This window comes from Cervus elaphus, chromosome 20 (assembly GCF_910594005.1).
Source record: "Cervus elaphus chromosome 20, mCerEla1.1, whole genome shotgun sequence".
Lineage (NCBI taxonomy): Eukaryota > Metazoa > Chordata > Mammalia > Artiodactyla > Cervidae > Cervus > Cervus elaphus.
Genome location: NC_057834.1, coordinates 43,773,143 through 43,792,830, shown reverse-complemented (window position 1 = coordinate 43,792,830; position 19,688 = coordinate 43,773,143). Strand labels below are relative to the sequence as shown.

At 42.9% G+C, this 19,688-nt stretch overlaps 2 non-coding genes across 2 annotated transcripts; one reads left to right on the top strand and one right to left on the bottom strand.

Moving 5' to 3' along the window:
• Positions 1-13,423: 13,423 nt before the first annotated feature.
• Positions 13,424-13,497, bottom strand: TRNAN-GUU. Its single transcript has one exon. It is a non-coding gene; the product is annotated as a tRNA-Asn (tRNA).
• A 697-nt stretch (positions 13,498-14,194) lies between these two features.
• On the top strand, positions 14,195-14,266 carry TRNAH-GUG. Its single transcript has one exon. It is a non-coding gene; the product is annotated as a tRNA-His (tRNA).
• Positions 14,267-19,688: the final 5,422 nt, after the last annotated feature.

Sequence of the window (19,688 nt, the reverse complement as noted above, 5' to 3'; positions counted from 1 at the left end):
GTGGGTGAGCTGGGGGCCCAGGGAGCAGGCTGGCGGCTGTGTCTTGTAGGGCTCCGGGGCCCTCACCAAGGCTGCCCACTGACTGGGCCCAGGCCTTGAGGCAGCAGTGAATTCCCCCACACCCCCACCCCACACATCCCTGTCTCTGTGACTTAATAGTAGTGTCAGTCTGCCTGGGTCACAGTCTTCATGACTCCCACCTCCCACCCCACCCTCCATCTGGGGGACCTGAGAAGCCTGAGGGTCAGTGGGTTGGGCACTGGTTCCCCCAGCGATGACTGCTGGGCAGGGTTTGGGGACTTTGCCCTGTGCAAGCCACCAACTGAGATCTGCCTTCTCTTAACCAGAACCAAGACCTTAGAGGATGAAAGTTTTGTTTTGGGACCTTTCCCTTTCTTGCCAAAACAGAGAATAACATTCGTTTGGAAGAGATTCACAGGAACATCATTACCTGATCATGACCTGAACTCAAGAACAAAGTCTCTGACACCAAGAAGTTTGCAACAACTAACCACATCCCTCCCTCACTATTCCTATAAAAAGGCTTTGCCAAAAGCTTTGGGTGAGTTCTGTGTTTTTAAGGCATGAAACACCCATCTCTTTGCTTGGCCCTACAATGAACTTTTCTCTGTTCCAGATTCCAATGTTTTGGTATTGTTTGGCCTCATTGTGTGTTGAGTACATGAATTTGCTTTTATGTAACAATTTAATTTACAAGTACTACTGAGCAAATTATGCCTTTTTTATTATTTGATTGCAACATGTGGGACCTTTCGTTGCATTGCATCGATTCTCTAGCTGAGGCTTGTTGCCTTATTTGCTCCATGGCGTATGGAATCTTAGTTCCCCCACCAGGGGTGGAACCTTTTCCCCCTACATTGCAAGGTATATTCTTAACCACTGTACAACTAGAGAAGTCCCCAGATTGTGTCTTAATTACCTTCTTGCTGTAAACCAGTGTTATGGAGGCTTCTTTTCCCTTGCTGGGAAAACATATAGGCTTCTCATTAAACTTGAAATCAAATTTGACCTCCCTGCCTCCAGCCCCATCCTCCTCTTCTCTTGTGGGTTGCTTTGTGTTTTAATCTGTATATAAGATTTTGTGCTTGTCATTTGTGAATGTCATCCTAGCACCACAGGGCTTCTTTCAAACTGTCAAAGTCACTAACAGTTTTTGTATGTTTCTTTGAATATCTGTAGTGGCCCCATAATTTGGGATGACTTGTAAGCAAATGTTATTCCTTATGTCTAGAGCAGTTTTCATAGAACTTTGATTTATAGTTTGTGTTGACACAAAGCTATTGACCTGTATTTGTCTTCTCAGACAAAGTAACATCAAGATCTATGTTAAGTAAACACCAAGGCCTATGATGGTTTAGTAAACATCAAGGTCATAGTAAACATTAAGGTCTGTGGTGGTTGGTGGTAACCTACAACACTCCAGTGCAGTGGGATTTAGTGACTTAGAAGCTGAAGGTTTTTTTTGTTTTGTTTTTTTTGTTTTTTTTCTTAAGAAGCTGAGGTTTTAAAGAGAGGCACAGATAAGCAATACAGAAAGTCATCCCCTGACCTCAGCTTACTTCCTACCTATCAATTCCTCCTTGGTTTTGGAAGCCTGAGACTAGGGCAACTTCCCTGAAATATGTATCTGCCTAGCTTTTCCAGGTGGCCTACACATGTCTGACCACTGCCACCTCCATAAGAACCCCTGAATATTCATGACAAAGTGAAGGAAGACACGCTACCCAACCCCCTTGCCATCCTCCTTCTAGACTAGTTTTGGTGTGTCCCAAATTGTGTATGACTTAAGTCTTTTTAAATGTATTTCAACTTATTCTATGGCTTAGTGTATAGTTTCCGCTCTTGTTGGGTGGAGTATCTACAGGTATCTGTAAGGTCATGTTGTTTAACTCTTATGTCTACTTATTATCCTTCTGCCTGATTGCTCTATCCACTATTGAAAGTGTGGTGTTGAAGTCTCCAGTAATTATTGTGGAATTGTCTATTTCTCCCTTTGATTCTGTCATTCTGTCATTTGTTGCTTCATGTATTATGGGACTATGTTATATATACTATCTTTAAAACTGTTCTAGCTTCCTGATGGATTAACCCTTTTATCATTATAAAATATCACTGTTTATCTCTGGTAACATCTTATCATTGTAAAGTCTCCTGTCTATTTTGTCTGGTGCTAGTATAACCACTCCTGGTTTCTCATGGTTGCTATTTGCGTAATTATGTTAAGTGGCAAAAGGTACTTCTGTAGATGTAACAAAATTGATCTTGAAATGGGGAGATTATCCAGATGGACTGATCTAATCACAGAAACCCTTTTAATCTGGGTCAAGAGGTCTAGGGAGTTGGAGAGAGTAAAAATTTAGACTGTAGATTTTCATCCACAAAATCTTTTTCTTGATCTGATTTCAGTCTTCGACTCTCCTGATACAGGTGTGGAGATTGATTCAACTGACTTCAGGGTTTGACACTTAAAAAAAAATAATAAATTTATTTATTTTAATTGGAGGCTAATTCCTTTACAGTATGGTATTGGTTTTTGCCATACATTGACATGAATCCGCCACGGGTGTACATGTGTTCCCCATCCTGAACCCCCCTCCCGCCTCCCTCCCCATCTCGTCCCTCTGGGTCATCCCAGTGCACCAGCCTCGAGCACCCTGTATCATGCATTGAACCTGGACTGGCGATTCATTTCACATACAATAATATACATGTTTCAATGCCATTCTCCCAAACCATCCCACCCTTGCCCTCTCCCACAGAGTCCAAAAGATTGTTCTATACATCTGTGTCTCTTTTGCTGTCTCGCATACAGGGTTATCATTACCATCTTTCTAAATTCCATATATATGCATTAGTATACTGTATTGGTGTTTCTCTTTCTGACTTACTTCACTCTGTATAATAGGCTCCAGTTTCATCCACCTCATTAGAACTGATTCAAATGTATTCTTTTTAATGGCTGAGTAATATTCCATTGTGTATATGTACCACAGCTTTCTTATCCATGCATCTGCTGATGGACATCTTGGTTGCGTCCATGTCCTGGCTATTATAAACAGTGCCGCGATGAACATTGGGGTACATATGTCTCTTTCAATTCTGGTTTCCTCAGTGTGTATGCCCAGCAGTGGGATTGCTGGGTCATATGGAAGTTCTATTTCCAGTTTGTTAAGGAATCTCCACACTGTTCTCCATAGTGGCTGTCCTAGTTTGTATTCCCACCAACAGTGTAAGAGGGTTCCCTTTTCCCCACACCCTCTCCAGCATTTATTGCTTATAGACTTTTGGATAGCAGCCATTCTGACTGGCGTGAAATGGTACCTCATTGTGGTTTTGATTTGCATTTCTCTAATAATGAGCAATGTTGAGCATCTTTTCATGTGTTTGTTAACCATCTGTATGTCTTCTTTGGAGAAATGTCTGTTTAGTTCTTTGGCCCATTTTTTGATTGGGTCTTTTATTTTTCTAGAATTGAGCTGCAGAAGTTGCTTGTATATTTTTGAGATTAATTCTTTGTCAGTTGCTTCATTTGCTATTATTTTCTCCCATTCTGAAGGCTATCTTTTCACCTTGCTTATAGTTTTCTTTGTTGTGCAAAAGCTTTTAAGTTTAATTAGGTCCCATTTGTTTATTTTTGCCTTTATTTCCAATATTCTGGGAGGTGAGTCATAGAGGATCCTGCTGTGATTTATGTTGGAGAGTGTTTTGCCTATGTTCTCCTCTAGGACTTTTATAGTTTCTGGTCTTTTTTTTTTTTTTTTAGTTTCTGGTCTTATGTTTATATCTTTAATCCATTTTGAGTTTATTTTTGTGTATGGTGTTTGAAAGTGTTCTAGTTTCATTCTTTTACAAGTGGTTGACCAGTTTTCAAAGCACCACTTGTTAAAGAGGTTGTCTTTTCTCCATTGTATATTCTTGCCTCCTTTGTCAAAGATAAGGTGTCCATAGGTGTGTGGATTTATCTCTGGACTTTCTATTTTGTTCCATGGATCTATATTTCTGTCTTTGTGCCAGTACCATACTGTCTTGATGACTGGCTTTGTAGTAGGGCCTGAAGTCAGGCAGGTTGATTCCTCCAGTTCCATTCTTTCTCAAGATTGCTTTCACTATTCGAGGTTTTTTTGTATTTCCATACAAATTGTGAAATTATTTGTTCTAGTTCTGTGAAAAATACTGTTGGTAGCTTGATAGGGATTGCATTGAATCTATAGATTGCTTTGGATAGTATGCTCATTTTCACATACTGATTCTTCTGATCCATGAACATGGTATATTTCTCCATCTATTTTTGTCCTCTTTGATTTCTTTCACGTGTTTCATAGTTTTCTATATACAGGTCTTTTGTTTCTTTAGGTAGATATATTCCTAAGTATTTTATTCTTGTCATTGCAATGGTGAATAGAATTGTTTCTTTAATTTCTCTTTCTGTTTTCTCATTGTTAATGTATAGGAATGCAAGGGATTTCTGTGTGTTAATTTTATATCCTGCAACTTTACTATATTCATTGATTAGCTCTAGTAATTTTCTGGTGGAGTCTTTAGGGTTTTCTATGTATAGGATCATGTCATCTGCAAACAGTGAGAGTTTTACTTCTTCTTTTCCAATCTGGATCCCTTTTATTTCTTTTTCTGCTCTGACTGCTGTGGCCAAAACTTCCAAAACTATGTTGAATAGTAGTGGTGAGAGTGGGCACCCTTGTCTTGTTCCTGACTTTAGGGGAAATGCTTTCAGTTTTTCACCATTGAGGATAATGTTTGCTGTGGGTTTGTCATATATAGCTTTTATTATGTTGAGGTATGTTCTTTCTATCCCTACTTTCTGGAGGGTTTTTATCATAAATGGGTGTTGAATTTTGTCAAAGGATTTCTCTGCATCTATTGAGATAATCATATGGCTTTTATTTTTCAATTTGTTAATGTGGTGTATTACGTTGATTGATTTGTGGATGCTGAAGAATCCTTGTATCCCTGGGATAAAGTCCACTTGGTCATGAGGTATGATTTTTTTTAATATGTTGTTGGATTCTGTTTGCTAGAATTTTGTTAAGGATTTTTGCATCTATGTTCATCAGTGATATTGGCCTGTAGTTTTCTTTTTTTGTGGCATCTTTGTCAGGTTTTGGTATTATGGTGATGGTGGCCTCATAGAATGAGTTTGGAAATTTACTTTCCTCTGCAATTTTCTGGAAGAGTTTGAGTAGGATAGGTGCTGGCTCTTCTTTAAATTTTTGGTAGAATTCAGCTGTGAAGCCATCAGGTCCTGGGCTTTTGTTTGTTGGAAGATTTCTGATTACAGTTTCAATTTCCATGCTTGTGATGGGTCTGTTAAGATTTTCCATTTCTTCCTGGTTCAGTTTTGGAAAGTTGTACTTTTCTAAGAATTTGTCCATTTCTTCCAAGCTGTCCATTTTATTGGTATATAGTTGCTGATAGTAGTCGCTTATGATCCTTTGTATTTCAGTGTTGTCTGTTGTGATCTCTCCATTTTCATTTCTAATTTTGTTGATTTGATTTTTCTCCCTTTGTTTCTTGATGAGTCTGGCTAATGGTTTGTTGATTTTATTTATCTCCTCAAAGAACCAGTGTTTGGCTTTGTTGATTTTTGCTACGGTCTCTTTTGTTTCTTTTGCATTTATTTCTGCCCTAATTTTTAAGATTTCTTTCCTTCTACTAACCCTGGGGTTCTTCATTTCTTCCTTTTCAGGTTGCTTTAGGTTATTATTATTATTTATTTGACTTTTTTCTTGTTTCTTGAGGTAAGCCTGTATTGCTGTGAACCTTCCCCTTAGCACTGCTTTTTACAGGTTTGACACTTTTAACCTCCGGTGCACGGATTTCGCAGCAGTTGAGGCTTTCCTCTGCCTAGTCTGTCAAAATCTGCCTCTCCCGGGCAGGTTATTGACTGCCCGGCCGCCTCAGCGCAGCTGCTCTCGCGGGATCTGGAGCCGCACACCTCGTGCGACACTGGCAGAGGAGCTTCGGGCAGAGTGGGTTCAAATTGCCTGGAGCCTGAGAGGCCTAGCTGCTCGCGGGCGCATGCGGAGACTTTGTGGTTCTGCGGCTCCCGCTGCCCGCCTCCTTCTGACCCCCCAGGGCAGTAACGTCCTGGCAGGAAGAGACCGGTAGGAGAAGGGCGGCCTTTCCTTTAAAGTCCTGTCCAGTCAGGATCCAAAAACGATCCTGAGACGGAGGAAGAGGTGGAAATACATTAAGGGAGAAGAAATCCTCGGTGATTTCCTCATCTAAAAGCACCCTGTCTGCCCTCTGATGGGTAAAGGCAGACACACTGAAAACCACAATCACAGGAAATTAACCAGTCTGATCACATGGACCACAGCCTTGTCTAACAATGAAGCTATGAGCCATGCCGTGTAGGGCCACCCAAGACGGACAGGTCATGGTGGAGAGTTCAGACAAAACGTGGTCCACTGAAGAAGGGAATGGCAAACCACTTCAGCATTCTTGCCTTGAGAATCCCATGAACAATATGAAAAAGCAAAAAGATAGGACACTGAAAGATGAACTCCCCAGGTCAGTATGTGCCCAGTATGCTACTGGAGATCAGTGGAGACTCCAGAATGAATGAAGAGAGGGAGCCAAAGCAAAAACAACACCCAGTTGTGGATATGACTGGTGATGAGAATAAAGTCTGATGCTCTAAAAAGCAATATTGCATAGGAACCTGGAATGTTAGGTCCATGAATCAAGGCAAATTGGAAGTGGTCAAAGAGCAGAGTGAACATCAACATTTTAGGAATCAGCGAACTAAAATGGACTGGAATGGGTGAATTTAACTCAGATGACCATTATATCTACTACTGTGGGCAAGAATCCCTTGGAAGAAATGGAGTAGCCATCATAGTCAACAAAAGAGTACAAAATGCAGTACTTGGATGCAATCTCAAAAATGACAGAATGATCTCTGCTCATTTCCAAGCAAACCATTCAATATCACAGTAATCCAAGTCTATGCCCCAACCAGTAATGCTGAAGAAGCTGAAGTTGAATGGTTCTATGAAGACTTGCAGGACCTTCTAGAACTAACACCCCCAAGAAGATGTCCTTTACATTATAGGGGACTGGAATGCAAAAGTAGGGAGTCAAGAAATACCTTCAGTAATAGGCAAATTTGGCCTTGGAGTATAGAATGAAGCAGAGCAAAGGCTAGTAGAGTTTTGCCAAGAGAACACACTGGTCATAGCAAACACTCTCTTTCAACACACAAGAGAAGACTACACATGGACATCACCAGATAGTCAATACTGAAATCAGATTGATTATATTCTTTGCAGCCAAAGATGGAGAAGTTCTATACAGTCAGCAAAAACAAGACTGGAAGCTGACTGTGGCACAGACCATGAACCCCTTAATGCCAAATTCAGACTTAAATTGAAGAAAGTAGGGAAAACCACTAGACCATTCAGGTATGACCTAAATCAAATCACTAATGATTACACAGTGGAAGTGAGAAATAGATTCAAGGGATTAGATCTGATAGAGTGCCTGAAGAACTGTGGACAGAGGTTTGTGACATTATACAGGAGGTGGTGATCAGAACCATCCCCAAGAAAAGGAAATGCAAAAAGGCTGTAGCCCGTCAAACTCCTCTGTCCATGGGATTTTCCAGGCAAGAATACTAGAGTGGGTTACCGTTTCCTTCTCCGGGGGATCTTCCTGACCCAGAGATTCCAGAGATTGAACCCAAGTCTCCCGCATTGCAGGCAGATTCTTTACCATTTGCACTACCAGGGAAGCCCTTACTTGGGGTAAGAGTACTTTAAAATCTTTTAGCCAAGAAAGTGATTTCTGAAGAGTTTTAAGTGAAGACCTGTAGGTGTCGGGGAAACGAGACAAAACAACCAGACACTACTGAAAATATCTCACACCCAGGGCCACTTCAGCCAGCTAGGTTTGACCCTCAGATTGGGCCCATTTTTCTTTCAATGCATCATTTGTGGAACTCAAATAAATACGTATTATATGTAGCAGGGGGACTCCTGCAATGTGGGCTGGTGGTAAGAGAGAGAGATCAGGCTCAACTGTGAAAACAGCAAAGAAAAGTTGGAATTTATAGCCAAGATGCACGGTGAGGGTTAGTTGATGGAACGTTACTAAGAGGAAATATCGGGAGTTACGGGGAGATTATGCTAAGCCAACCTAAGGGATTCTTGCTGAATGTCAGCCAAAGTGATCAGGCATCAGCTGGGGTGTGGTGGTGGTGGAGGCGGAGGAGCCTTTTTAGGAATCATGGTAGCGGTGTTCTGTTTAAAATGACTTAGCAGGATTTGTGCTGAAATTGGACAATGCAAAGACCAATTCTGAAGATTAAAATTCAGGCTGTAGTTGAGAAGAGAGTTCAGAGGAGCCTGATCTAGACTTTGGTCAAGGAGAGAATTTTTGTGAACAACCATAGCTCTCATACACGTGTTGATGTAACTATAAATTGGTAAAAGCATTTGGGGAAATATTTAGGCAGTTTCTTGTAGAATTAAATACTCACCCTTCCTCTTAGGTTCCATCAGATCCTTCCTCAAGTAGTCAACCTAGAGAAATGGGGAAGAGGAGTGTGCCCACAAAAACACTTTATAATAAGAATGCCCATAGAAGCTTTTTCACAACAACCAAAACTTAAAACAATCCAAATATCCAACATCAGGAGAATGATAAAGAAACTGTAAAATATCTATGCAATGGATTACTACTTAGCAACAAAAAGGAATGACATACTGAATGCAAGAGTTTTTAAAAGATGCAAAACTAATTTAAGGTGAAATAAATAGGGATAGTGATAGTCAAAAGATGAAAAGGATAATGAAAATCATCTTGTCTATGATTTCCCTGCATTTAACATTATTGATCCAGTAGTAACTAAGTCCAGGCACATCTAAAAACAACAAAATGAAGTAGAATGCTCTTATGGCTCCCATTTTACAGATGAAAGAAGTGAGGCACAAAAGATTTACTTTATCCAAGGCCACACAAGGGCAGAACCATTTTTACAACCCAGAGTTTGTGTTCCTGAGCACAGATTAGTTGGGTCTTTCTTCACAGATGTCTGTATATCAGAATTTCTCAGTTGTAGAGATGAGAAGAAGAGTCAGGAGAGAGTGGACAAGAAAGGGATCGAGGGAGGGATAGAAGCACAAATTCTTTCCTACTCCTCCCTACCAATCCTGGGAGTTAGTATGTGTCTACTCCAGGGCTTCCCAGGTGGCTCAGTGGAAAGAATTCAGCTGCTAATGCAGGAGAGAAGGGTTTGGGAAGATCCCCTGAAGGAGGATTTGTCAAGCTACTCCAGTATTCTTGCCTGGGTAATCCCAGGTACAGAGGAGGCCTGGTAGGATACAGACCGTGGCATCACAAAGAGTTGGACACAGTTGAGTGACTTAGCATTCACTCAGGCAGGCACTCCATATGGAGTCCAGAAAATGTGACTACTACTGTCTCTGGTGCATACTATTAATGCAGTAGGCTGTTAGCCAGGAGGCTGGTGGTTCTAACCCATCCAAGAATGGTGGGAGTGGTTTTTATTCCATTTCATTCACGGTTGTCTATTCTGGGTCTTGTCTACCTTACAACTACTGTCAGGTTAGCGCTAGCTATGTTCTCACAACACACCTTCTGTAAGAGTGTTCTAACTCAGGAACTCTGGAAAGAGACCTAAGAATCTATGTTCTGCTGGGGTGAAATATATATTCAGTCTTTAAAGGCTTGGACAGTAAGTTAAAATATATTTGCCTCAAGTTTTTCACTTTTAATAGACCAGTGATTAGTATTTGCTCTATCAATTATGTTATCAGAGAAATCATCATCATAATTATCCTCTGCATTATTTTTGATAAGGATATTTCTTCCATAGTTTGTGTATTACTTGGTTTCATGGTTTTATGATTATGAATTTGCTGCAGTCATCGTGATTGTACACATACCGTTGACCACTTTTGCAGGTATTTCCATAGTCTAGAGAACTAGATGTGCAATTGCTACCTTCAGTGTTTATACACTTCTTATGTTGGCAAATCCTGCCAATTTGCTTTCTACAGAAGTGAGACTGAGTCATATTCCAATTTATTTTCTAATCTTTCAATGTCCTTTTCTTCATTTACTTGCCAACACAACAGTCTTTCTATGTATCTCTCTATGATATTCTAACTAATAAAGGGAGCAGTGCCTTCCTGACACAACAAGGGGAAGGACAGCAGACGGACACTGTGGACATTACACAGAGATACTCTATATTGTATGTTGGAAAACTAAACATGCAATATTTTTAGAGTCTTCCAATAACTGTAATTGCTTTCTCTGATGACTTAGTCAAGGAGGTGCAGAGAAGACTGGCCAGAATGACTTCTTTGACAACCTCCTACCAAGCAACTTCTCCAAGGAGAAAAATCTCGCTGATCCTGGATGTTTTCTCTTTCTCCCTTTTCCTCTTTTATTTATACATTTTGGTTTGATGAAAATAATCTAGTGCCTATCCTCCCTCCTATAAAATGGGGAATTGGCATTTGAATTTGTCTATTATTCCTCCCCCCCCCCAACTATGTCCATAAAAATTAACACATCATTAGAGTCAATATAGAATCCTGCCCCCGACAGGCTCCTCCTCCAGACCTGGACCCTTGGATCTTTGCTCCATTCTACTGTTGAATCTCACGAACAAAATTGAGCTCTTTGGCTTTTACATACTAAGTGTGTTTATTGGACAAGTCTCTTTTCTTCCTCTCATTTGTGCATCATTGTTCTCTCCCATCACTGTGGGATTCTGCTTGTAATTTAAGAAGTGAACTTCTGGGGATAATCCATGTTGAGTGGTGGTTGACAAGGATCCATTCCCTGTGAGGTAGAAGTTGACAGCTTATCCAGACTGTGAGGCTTTCTCAACTGCTGCTTGTCCTGAGGATTCTGGTATTTCATTAGTATGAAATAATAACACTGCAGTAGGGAAAAGGTGTCCACCTCTTGTCTTTCCACAATTTGGTAAAAATCATATGAGCCCAATCAATAGTGGTCAATAACTGCAAAATGGGACTATCTAAAATAAGGATGATCTTAATACACCATGGTTCCCCCCATAGGGAACTCTTAAAATTAATAAACAGCTACACTTAAAAAGAATTAGTACCGGAAGAATACTGTTGCATGTTTCAGCATGCAACAGGCAGCTCTCTTTCATTGGTATACTCAAGTTTCTAAATAAAAAATCATGTAAATGACCTTTAAGGATTGTTTAAATCAGACAACAGAAAGCTGAGGAAGAGACATTTATGTCATTATGAAAAAGCAATGAGTCAGCAACATGAGCACTTGTGACAGCTCTACTAATCAAGATCGAATACTTCCAGAACTGTAAGCAAGTTTAGTCCTTATTAAAAATGGATGAAAAGCAATGACTTCATGCATAGATTCATACACTAGTGACTCATAAGTGTATCACAGAATTACTCTGATTTTCAGCAATGCTGCTGCTAAGTTGCTTCAGTTGTGTCTGACTCTGTGTGACCCCACAGACAGAAGCCCACCAGGGTTCCCCGTCCCTGGGATCCTCCAGGCAAGAACACTGGAGTGGGGTGCTATTTCCTTCTCCAACGCATGAAAGTGAAAAGTGAAAGTGAAGTCGTTCAGTTGTGTCTCACTCTTAGCGGACCCCATGGACTGCAGCCTACCAGGCTCCTCCGTCCATGGGATTTTCCAGGCAAGAGTACTGGAGTGGGTTGCCATTGCCTTCTCGGTTTCAGCAGTGAGGGTCCTTCAACATTAAGCAATAGTGCTGCTTAATTATTTCATTTTGTTTCCCTCACTGGCAAGTGGTTTTGCTAGATATCATTGCATCTGCTTTCACCTTAAATAATACCCTCAGTTTGATGGAATTTTCTCCTTTTAAATAGAGTTTCTTAGAAACAAATCAACATACTCTCCCTTCCTCCAGAGAGAAAGGACAAATTAGGTATGTAAAAATTTAAAGGAGCTAATGCCCCAGTTAGTTTAGGGAAAGTAATAATCATTTACATAACTTTAAATGTAAATTTTAAATGAGAAAATGAAGAATTTTTAGAGAAAAAGTTTTATGCCTATATTTAAATGCAATATTTCCTGAAAGAAAAATATGCTGCTGAATTCCTAACATGAGAAAATAAAAGGTTTAGCTATAGATTCAATTGATGTTCTTGGTTACTTGGTACAAAAAAAAAAAGAAAGGAAGAAATGAAATTGATAATAAATTGTATCTTAATATATTTAAGAAGTTATATAATTTAAATATTTGATGTATAATGGTATTGGAAAGGTTTATATCATTTTTTTGAGGTGACTCAGAAAAGTTAGAATGGTTTAATAATTTGGTCTAAAAGTAACTATATATTTTCTTTTGCATTTTCTCATAATGTAGAAAATAATAATAACATAATAGTCTACTCTATACAAGTCTTGGGTTTATATTGACTTGAAAATCCAAATTAAATTGCACTTCCTTAATTTCCTCTAGTGGTTGTACTGATCAAATAAACAAATATTGCATCCAATAAATATAAAATTTTAAATTTATGTGTTCAAGTATATTAAATGTACTAGAGAGGTAATATCTTTAAATGGGAATTAACACTTATAATTCTAGAAACCAGAGTACTCAGCTATTCCATTTAAAATTTTTTGTAAATATTTTTAGTTGCCATCTAATATATGATTCCGCATATACCAAAAAAGTGACTGCAAGATTCTTATGTTCCAACATGTGTCAGCAGAAATAGAATTGTATACGAACCGTGTAAACACTATGTGACAGAGCAATTACTCTTCCAGGACTCTTTGCTATAGAAGACCTTGTACAAGGGGCCAACGATGTGTGTACAAGGATGGACTACAGCATTATTTGTAACCATGAAATCATAAAACCAGCTTAATTTCAAAAGCATATGGAAAGGGTTAAATACTCTATTTAATACTACATGCAGAAAAAAAGACGGTAGTAATCCCGTCGTTAAAAGCAATTCAGAAATTAACGCTGACATCCCAGGGATTTCCAGGGGACCTATTTTCCGGTTGGGGCTTTCCTGATAGCTCAGTTGGTAAAGAATCCGCCTGCAATGCGGGAGACCTGGGTTCGATCCCTCGGTTGGGAAAATTACCTGGAGAAAGGAAAGGATACCCGCTCCAGCATTCTGGCCTGGAGAATTCCATGGACAGTCCATGGGGTCTCAGAGTCGGCCACGACTTTCACTTTCACTTTATTTTCCGGGTGAGCTCTTCTGTATGGCTCGGTGATGGTCTTCTGATCCTGCCTACTGTCCCTGTGAGGTGGATAAGACACAAGAGACAAGAGGGGAGCCTTTTTCGGCCTTTACAGTAGAGGACGGGCAGAGAAGAGCCAAGAAAACCTATAGCTTCTAAAAAGGTAGGCAGAAGGCGTCCCTGGGTGGGCTCGAACCACCAACCTTTCGGTTAACAGCCGAACGCGCTAACCGATTGCGCCACAGAGACTACCGCGTGTCCAGTTCCTCTCAAAGCCGTAGAGAAGAAACAGCCGTTCCACCCCAGGCGGAGCCACACGCCTTTCCCCGGCCTGCTATACCCTCTCAAACCCTCGGACAACCGGAGAACTGACTTCGACGCACCGCGTTGCTTCTCGTGGGGAAACGGCAGTCGGGCGATTCCGAGGCCAGAAGGGCAGCGGTTCGTCCCCGCCGCGCCTGGCTCCTCACCCGCCGCAGATGCAGCGCCCCCGAGACGCCCCGGGCCTGAGCCGAGGGGGGCCCGAGGGAAGCTGAACCCGCGGTGGGCCCTGTGACGGCTCTCCGATTGCTTCGCGGGCGCTGCCCTCCCTGCGCTGGTCCGCGGTCGCTGGCGCGGGAGCCGGAACCAGGGGCTGCGGGGGGTCGGTCCGAAGGGACGAACGCGACGAGCCGGGAAAGAAGCCGGCGAGGTGGGGACCAGGATGAGGAGACTTCCCTGGAGGTCTGTGCAGAGGCACGTGCCTGATTCTGGGAGGGAAGACTTGGCTTCTGTTTTGATTTAGTCACCATGTATCAAAATTGAGAGGAAGGGACTGGAAAACAGGGCGGGGATGGAAGAAAGTCTATGAATACCTGTTGCCGTCCAGCAACAGCGCAGTGACTGGAATGAATTTACGTCCGCCTGGTAAGAGCAAGGGCTGCGACGGCAGCAGGAGCCGTGGCGCGCCGTGATCGTATAGTGGTTAGTACTCTGCGTTGTGGCCGCAGCAACCTCGGTTCGAATCCGAGTCACGGCACTCTCACCCGTCGCCCCTGACGGCTGCCGCCTTTTTACTTCGCCTGGAAACTTGCACAATTGTAACCCACAGAGTACTCATCTCAACGTTCTCATCCCTGGTCTGAGCAGAAGGAAACTGAAGGCGGCGATTTCTCCTTCCGCGCTGCTGTGGATATAGGGAGCCCAGCAAGGAGCCTCCTGTGCTGTACTTGGTGGAACGCCTAGTTTCTTTGTTACTCAAGACGGGCAGGAGAAAGACCCGATAAAATCTGTGTCAGATAAGCGACTCCTCCTCCCTAGACTTGTTTTGCCGATTTCGTCTGGGCTCCTGGGAATCCCTGCTCCGAGGACGTTTTCAATCCTTGGCCATTGTTCCCTGGCCAGTCATCATACTGACCTCTCTAGTGCCCTTCGTTTTACACCCTCAAGGATCTTAACTGCCTGTCGGCAGCCACTCACTAGATAAATGGTATCCATCAGGACGGGACTACGGGAGGAACTTAACAATCACCGCTTATAAATGATGAAGAACCGTGACTACAGCACCCTCTGCTCTGACAACCAACTAGTGGAAACAGCGAACATGTGATTCTTCTGCCTGACTACAGCTTTGCTGGCAACAGACAGGAAAGCTATACTGAGAGCAGGACCCAAAGCAGGGAGTTTGGGTCAATCACAAATGGAGATCAGACTTGAAGATTCCCTGAGTAAAGGAAACTGTTTAATTGTGCGAGGAAAAGCTCCCTTTGCTTATTTTGCAAAATGAACAAAACCTACCTTGTGCCATTCTTGTTTATGCCTCTGAAAACCAAACCAAACCAAACCAAACAAAATTGTTCGCCCAAATTGGTAGAAAGCAACCACTTTTCACCAAGTCCCTATCACAAGGAAGACTGTAATTTATTGATACAACTAATCATTGGTGAAGAATAAACAGCCACTACCTCCTCACTGTATAAGCTGCTTTATACCAGGACACCTCTGAGCGTCCTTCCATAATTTGTTAGAACACTCCCTCTTCCTGAACCATCTTTTTGGGCACTGTCAACCTTTACTAATTGCTGTTTTGGTGACCTGGTGGTTTTACTTCTGCTGTATATGGACTTTGACAGTGCCTCAATATTTTTGTCTATCAGACTGGGCCAGCAAGGGAACTCTCAGCCCTACTGTTATTTTCCCCTTTGCCTGGATTTAGTGACTACTCAATCAGCAATGAGGAATCATTAAAATCATTGTCATTGGCCTCTGATTTATTTGTTAACATTTACTGTCCAGACTCCTTTCATTTGTATATTTGCCTCTTCTAGAATGTCATGGAAATGGGATCATAGTGCAAATACTGTTTTTTCACACCTCTTTATCTGCATAGTCTCTCTGACTTTATCCATTGTTGAGTCAGGCAGATTTCATTTCTCTTTCATTGTTGAGATATGTTCCATGGCAGTAACACAGCACAGTCTGTTTACCATTCACTCGATAGAGAACATTTGAGCTGTTTCCAGTATTGGCTATTGTGAATGAAGCTGCTTTGAACATTCTCTTCACAAGAGATTTTGTAGACATAGGTTTTCATTTCTCTTGGAAAAAAACCTAGGTTAATAGGCAATATTGCTGGTACCAAAGAGTAGTATATACTCAATGTCATGAAACATTAAAGCTTTTACCAGAGCAGTTGTACCATTTTATATTACCCCCAACAATATGAATGAGAGTTGTGGTTATTCCATTTCTTTGCAATATTGTTGGTGTTTCTCCTCCTTATAATTTTAGCCATGCTACTAAAAGAGTAGTGGTATCTCAATGTGGTTTTGATGTCCTTTTCTCTGGCAGCTACAAATAATGAGCACTCCTTGTATCCTTTATTGGCCATGTGCGTATCTTCTGAAGTACCTGTTCATATCTTTTACCCATCTGAAAAAAAAAAGTTGGTTGATTGTTCTTTTTAAAAAAATTATTATTGAGTTGGAGAAGGACATTATACATTATAATAATGGGGAGGTGGGGTTGTAAGCTATGTTTTGTAAATATTTTCTTCTTGTCTGTAGCTTGCTTTTCCACTTCAGTGGCATCTTTGGCTGAGAAGACATGGTTAACATTGATGATATCTAATGTATCATTTGTCTTTGTTTTATATTCTTTGTGTCCTGGTTAATAAATCTTTGCCTACCACCAAATCACGAAGTATCCTCAAAATGCCTTCTAACTTCTATGTCTTGGTCTACGATGCACCTCAGACTAATCCTTGTCTGTGAGATAGAAATAAACTGCCCTGTCCCCAATATTGAACCGATTTCCTTTCCCCATTGAACTGCTTTTCTTGAAAATCCATTCACTTCCTGAGCTATGGGTCAGTTTCAAGTCCGTCAACTCAGTCCATTTTGTAATTCTGTACTTTGATGCCACTTGCACTTTGTTGGTCTATAGGGGGTCGTGGTAACTCTTCTAGTCAGATAGAGCAACAAGTTTTCCTGTTCTGTTCATTTCCACACCAAACGATACATTTTACAACATGTAATAACTCATGTAACCATCACCCAGGCCAAGATATGTTACTTCCTCTTCTGCTTTCCCTTTGGGACACAGGCCCTCCCTCACATGTACTGGCTGCCCCCTTGTGGCCAAAGACCCTCTATTGCTCCCTCTTTGGAGAGCAAAGTCCCAGTTACCTGCAGCGCTGAAGAACCTGCAGGAACGTGTCAAAGCACTCTGCACTTCCAGATGATGGGGCAGGTAGGTTGAGGGGTGGTGGTGGTGAAGGGAGGTGAGGAGGCAGCGGGAAGTCAGCTCAGTTTTTAGTCCTTTGATGAAGAGGAAATTGTGCCTAGGGAAGTTCAAATACTACCAAGTGGAAAGACTGGGGATTGCCTACTCACTGGTACCCAGGCCATACTTGTCTGCTTTGTCTACTTGGGTAGACTGGACAAGGGGACTCCATTGCCCTTCACCAGCCAGGGGGATGTTTCAGAGGTGGTGGACTTCAATGGTAACTCTAGATCCTGAAACCTCATAGGATTTTTCTTCACTTTCCCTTTGATCTCTCTTCTGCCTACCCAAAAAGAGAGGATTCACTGCCTTTCTTTCTCAGTCAGGACACTTTTGGGGTCCCTTGGGGACAGGACTGAAGTGGGTATCTGGTTTCCCCTAAATGTCACTCCTGGTTTGGGTGTCTCAGGAGCTCAGGCTGACCCAGTATCAACTCCCAATGGGCGGGACCCCTGAGAGACCAGAGGCTGCAAAGCAGGAGGCTGGAAGTGTCGCCCCACATGTCGGACACCACATTTAAACCCTATTCATCCCTGTGCACCTCCTCCTCAGGGAAGCCTAGGGCAGCCCAAATAAAGTGGCCCCAAAGCTTCTCTGCAGGCTGAACTCAAAGAGACCTGAAATTCCAGATGGGGGCGAGAGGACCCTCATTGAGCAGACCCGACATCTGGCTGCACTTGGCAGGCAGGCTCAAAGAGGTTGATTTCAAGGATGGAGACAAAGAAAAGTCTTCATGGCAGAAAACCCCAGGATCTAGAGATCAAAAACTTCAATCCTAACGTCTAGATGAGCAGGGGGCTGAGTTGAAAACACCGCTGCACCCTGACCAGGACAGTCATCTGCCCAAATTCAGAGGCCAGGAACAGGAGACACTGGGCACATTGCTGGTTCTCTCTGGGCTCCCACCCTCACTACCTGCCCACACTGTGACACTAGGCCCTGTGTGGAGACATCTTTTACTTTGTAAGACTGGGGGAAGGGGGATGGAAAGTTTCCACTGGCGTCTAGATGGAGGAAGGGTGAGAGGGGAGGTCTCTAAATATGCTTCGGTCCTCAGGCAGACCGCTATCCCATGAAGAATGATCCCATCCAAAATATCAACACTGCAGAAGTTGAGAAACCCTGGTGTAGATCAATATCCACATACTTGAGAGTCGAGAAAACACCAATTCCTGAGTAACTGGATGTGGGGTCTGAGGAAAACTGGTGGCAGAGAAAACTACAAGATTTTTGACCTGTGTATAGAGAAGGATGGAGTTGGCATGGACTAAGGTGGGAAAACTATAGGTGCAGCAGGTTGTAGGGGGAACTCATCCTCTGGGATTTTTCCCAGCAAGAACACTGGAGTGGGTTGCCAACTCTTTCTCCAGGCAGTCTTCCTGGGTACAGGAATCAAACCCATGCCGCCTGTGTCTTCAACATTGCAGGCAAATTGTTTACCCACTGAGGCATCAGGGAACCCTGTAGTGGGGAAGATCTGTTTTCAAATGGCACTCGGGTCCTCCAGCCCATTGCACGGAAGAGCCAAGCAACTGACCACGTGGTGGCAAAGGAAAGTACCCCTTTCACTGCAGGGTTCTCAGCAAGGAGAACAGGCCGCTGATGCTCAAAAGACCCCAAGTCACGGATGGCTTTCAGGCAAGTGTCAATACAGACAGTGTGGAGGAGAGGGTGCCAGGGTGTCTGATCAGCTCCCTGATCAGACTGTAGTCCTCTGACTGCTTGATGGTGAGGTAGCAAGGTGAAGTTTCTGGAATCAACATCATCATAATGACCCTCTAACCTCTACTGGGTCTATGTGCTTGTTGTGGTCAGCAGTTTCCATCTGGGTTCTGTGAAAACAACCTCAGAACAGGCATCAAACATTGTCATCTATGTCCTAAAGGGAGAAACTTCAGGTCCTGTGATGCTGCTATGTGACTCATTTATTGTGAAAATTGTTAGCAGTCCTCCTACCCGACTGCTGCTCTTTGTCTCTGCATGTTCTCACTCCTCTCAAAACTAATTCTTGAGCCAGACTTCTGGCAACTCAGGGATGGCTCAGGAGACAGGAATTTTTCTCCACGAGGAACTGGGGAACACTGAGGTATGGGTGAACCGAGAAAGCCATTTCAGGGATTGCTGGACTTTGGACCCAGACTCCAGATCGCAGTCTTTGAGCCAGACTCCCGAGAGCTTTCCGTTCAAGCCCTCTCCGTTGCTGCACCCGCCCGAGTCCTTCTGGACCTTGGAGATGCGGGCTCTCCGTGAGCGGTCCCTGTCCCGGGCACAACGCCTCCCGCCTCCTCCGGGCCCCTGGCCGCCGCTCCAGCTCCCCGGGCCCCAGCGACCTTCTATGCTATTCACTCCCGGGCACCTCGCTAAGGCGGGTCACCAGTCCAGTTCTGAGGTGCGGCCGGAATGAGGCAACTTGCTCCTGACTTGGGGACCAGGCGGGACTCGGGGGCGCTGGGTGCCTCACCGGCAGGTGCCTTTTCTGGGGGAAGAAGGGAAGGGATGGCCTTTGGAAAGGATTTCTGGAAGTGAGGGCGAAGGCTCAAGACCTTGGAGAAGGCGCAAGACCTCCCCCGGGGAGAAAGGAAAACGGTGATTGTAGTCAGAGCCAAGGTGCTCGCTTCAGCAGCACATATACTAAAAATAATAGTCAGAGGCAAGAAGAAGGGTGTCTGCGCCGGGCC